This window comes from Sciurus carolinensis, chromosome 2, assembly GCF_902686445.1.
Source record: "Sciurus carolinensis chromosome 2, mSciCar1.2, whole genome shotgun sequence".
NCBI lineage: Eukaryota > Metazoa > Chordata > Mammalia > Rodentia > Sciuridae > Sciurus > Sciurus carolinensis.
The window spans coordinates 147,498,964-147,503,245 of record NC_062214.1 but is presented as its reverse complement, the minus strand read 5'-3'; the positions used below and the strand labels follow the sequence as shown (position 1 = coordinate 147,503,245).

At 32.4% G+C, this 4,282-nt stretch overlaps 1 non-coding gene across 1 annotated transcript; it reads left to right on the top strand.

Moving 5' to 3' along the window:
- The first annotated feature begins 1,913 nt into the window (after nt 1-1,913).
- Nucleotides 1,914-2,015, top strand: LOC124978547 (small nucleolar RNA U13). Its single transcript, XR_007107523.1, has one exon. It is a non-coding gene; the product is annotated as a small nucleolar RNA U13 (small nucleolar RNA).
- Nucleotides 2,016-4,282: the final 2,267 nt, after the last annotated feature.

Below are 4,282 nucleotides of genomic sequence, written 5' to 3'. Positions count from 1 at the left end.
ATGGTTTCAATTCCTTATCAAAATATTTTTATTTAAATAATTACATTTAATAATACACTGAGTACTTTGTATTTGGAATTTAAATATCATAGGATAACAAGTTTATAAGTGCATTTTGTAAGTGTATATATAGAATCTCATTATAACATAAAAAGTCAATTTACCTTAGTTTTGAGTAAAATATTCTATGTTCCTACATATCCAATAAACAATGACCCAGATTCCTTTGAACTATCACAGAGTCAAATCTTTCAACTGCTGTCATTGAACTTTGTAACTATAAAGTCTATGAAATATGCCCCTTAAGATTTTGGAGAAGAGAATTATAGAATGATAAACCTACTGTACAATTGCAAATTGGAACATGAAATTCTTGAAATATTCTGACATCTATAGGAATTGCCTCTGGAAAATATCCCCTCCCACGGTTTATTCAAAGATGAAGTCTTTGGTACCTAGGGACTTTAATTCCAAGTTCACTTATATGAAAAGTGAAGAGTCTGGAAAACAATTGTGTTTAGATGATTATATGAATATTCTATAACTTCATAGAAATTGTCCCATTCAAGGCGTCATTGGATGTTTAGTGAACTATATTCTGCATGAATATCCTTGGGATATCTTATCACAAATAGCCGTCCTGTAATTATCCTTCTTTATTAATGATAAATTATTAAAATAAGCTACTGATTTTCTTTGGCATCATGACAATCACCCATGGAAACAAACATGGCAACTTTCCTAAATATTTTCCATGGATGAAAGACAATATCTTATGGTGGAGTAAACAAGGGATAATGCAAGGGAATTATGCATGTAACTCATCTGCAGCATATCCTGTACAAGAGAGCACTGTAATATCCATCAATACTAGACCAACATATGTTAGGGCCTACTATGTTTAGTACTAAAACACACACAATTTTACAAAGTTTATAGTTTAAATAAAGCCTCTGTGTATAAATTATATAAATAAATGATAAAAATCAGTTATTTTATAGAAATAAATGAAAAATTCAGTTATTTTAATACTAAATCAATGGTTCACATGATAAGTGCTAAAAGAATTTAGAGTTAGCAATACTTTTTTTCTAACTTCAATAGTTGAAAATCTTTATGACATGGTTGGATTTCAACTGCCTCTTACAGATCACTTAAACAAGTTCATTTTTCCTTATGTGAAATATTTCCAGATGAGTAATTTATGAATGGGCCCATCTAGATTATGTGAAGTTCTGAATTGTGTTACAGTGTTAACTGGGTTGTGCTGAAGGCATAGCACGAAATGGTTCAGTAACATTCATAAAATGGAATAATAGGTACTAGAAATCTTATACTTTATCAGTTCGTGCCCTTTTTATAAAATTATAAAATATTATTTCAGTTAGTATAAATGGAAACATTAAACAAAATTATCCTTTACTCACAGATTTAGTGGTTTTGTTCTATGATAGCTACAAACTTGGGAAAAATGGAGTTTTGACAATTCATTTTAAATGTAATAACTGAGTTGTGCATGGTAGCACACACCTGTAATCCCAGTGACTCAGAAACTGAAACAGGAGGATTGTTAGTTCAAAACCAGTCTGGGCGACTTAAGGAGACTCTGTTATAAATAAAAAACAAAAAAGGCAGGGGATGCAATTCAGTGGTAAAGCACCCTTGGGTTCAATCCCCAGTACCACCAAAAAATAAAAAATAAATAGAATAACTCACTTCATTCATAAAAACAAAAGTTGATTATTTTTCTCATTCACTCAAGGCAATTTAAAGCTATGTGTTGCATATTTCATCTCAGGGTGATATAAATCTTTGTACCATCAGAAAAGTCAATATGGATAGAGAGTTTATATGTACTTTGACCTCAGGAAAGATACAAGTGAAGACTTAGCCAAACAAAATGCCTGTTTCTGATCCTTCAGTTCATAAACGTGATGACTGGGTGTTCACACTATTGTGTGAGATGTGCCTCCCTCTGAACCTTGTTAAGACATTGGCACATTAACCATCTGACATGAAAAAAGAAGGGGAAAAAAATCTTCTTTCCCCAGTTAATAGCAATTGATCCAAGAGGAAATCACTTAATCCAAACAGAGTCAATCGTAATCCCTCACTGAAAGTTGATATATACAATTAGGGGTAAAGGTCTCTCATGGCATTATAAGGGCTAAAGATCATGTAATGTTGGAGCTGTCAGTAGACACACACACACACACATACAAAGAGGAAGAGAAAGAGAGAGACAGAGGTTTTTTCTGTCCTCTTTTGTACAGAACAGCACAGAAAAGAACAGAAAAAAATAAACCTGGGACAAATGGACTATTAACTATTCTAAATTACTAACTTCAGGCCCAACTGGTCTATACTTTTTCTCCAATTTCTTTACGAAACTCTTTTGTATTTTGAAGGCTGCTTTAAAAAAATGACCTTTCATCTTTGAGACTTCTTTTGAAAAGCTTTAAATAGTTCTACGATCTGGGAAGCAAGATATATAATTGGAAGTATTTGATTTGTAAAATTTTGACCATTTATGAGCCCAAGCCCAAAATCTAATCATCAAGAAAAAGAGTCAGAATTCAGTGTACATATATTACTAACAGTCTAAACCATTTAAAGTTCACTGCTTTTTAGTTGTGGGCATGCCTGAACTTTTAAAAGATTGTTTTTCAGGGCCCAGGGTAAATTGACATTTTCCCTTTATTTCTGAATGCCACAGCTTTACTTCGACATTCTCTTTCCCCCCTTCCCCCTTCCTCCCTATCCTGCCTTCTTTCTTATATATACACATATATACAAACACATATTCTGAAGTGACCACAGTTCCTTTCTAGAAAGGTGAGTATTCAATAAAAAAAAAATGTATTCACCCCTCTATGATTTAAAAATATCCTAGAGATAGCATGTCACACCTAGATATCCCAACAGGTCACTTGAGACAAAGGTTAGGTGCAACTACTCATAAAATAACACCTTCAAAAAGTGTTAAAATATAGACTGTGCACGTGAAAAAATATGTGCTAGAAATAACAAGTACAAAAAAATAGCAATTGGCTCAAACAAGGTAAATAATCATCCAGTATAAAATTTAAGTTATCTGAATGTTTTTAAGTAGAAAATTAATGCTATTATAGTCTCATTCTTAAAATGTTTTCTAGAATAATTTATTTATTTAGACATAAGAATATTCTCGAAAAAAACTTTCCAACTGAATAATTATTCGGTGTCAATCATTGTGAAGAAAGAGTAAACACTGGCATATGTTAATACTACTAGAACAAAGGGAAACCAAGAGATTTAAAAAGTGAATTACGTGCTGAAAAAAAGTTAGCACATCCATAAATTCTGACAATAGAATCTGGAAGGAAAAGTCAGTATCTTAGGATCTTAGGATCATATATTATGGTCACAGGCAATATGGCAAAAATAACCGTGCTCTACTTTATCCTAGTATTGTGTCTTGTAAACCAGCTAAATAAAAACCACACTGTAATTCTTTATTTCTATATGATATGCAGATAATCAGTTGTAGCTTGTGATCAAACATTTTATGAAGTGGTAAATGAAGTTATAATACAAAATATTTTAACAAATTATTTTAGTGAAAAAGAATTAGTGTTTGTTTCCTATCATTTAAGATCTAGTTGGAATTCAGAAAGCACTCTAGGCATTGTCAACAGAGATAATGTAACACAGGATCTGGTTAAACAGGTGTTGAAATGCTGAAAATAAAATACGATACTGAGTGAACTAAAAAAGTACATACTATTCTAAGTACAATACTTTTTTTCTTTCTTTCGTGCCTCATCAGATAAGATGAGAAGCCCCACAGAAGGAATCAGTCCTCTGAGAGGCAGGACTGGCTGGCTGGTTCTTACAGAGTTTTGGGTGAACTGGCTTAGGCTTAACTAAAGGAGCTGTCTCCTATAACCAGCTGCTTTTGTCAGCATTGCTAGGGCAACACTTACAAGAAAAGTAATCAGGAAAAAGCAAATCCTTCTTTCTCTTGCCATATAATGTCCCTTTAGTACTTGCAATTTGTAGAAATGAGCTGGATTCCCACCAACAAAGGGGAGATGGAATTGATACAACTCCAGCTCCAGAAACATAGGATTAGCTGCTTTGGAGTTAAGAAATTAATTAATTTTAATTAATTAATTAATTAATTAGATTAGTTATTGGCACCTTTTAGTTATCTAGAATTTCTAAGAATGCCACAATATACAGAGTCTTATGAATGCAAACTATTTGAAAAGATGTCTGTGGACATTGTTTTTATGTCACC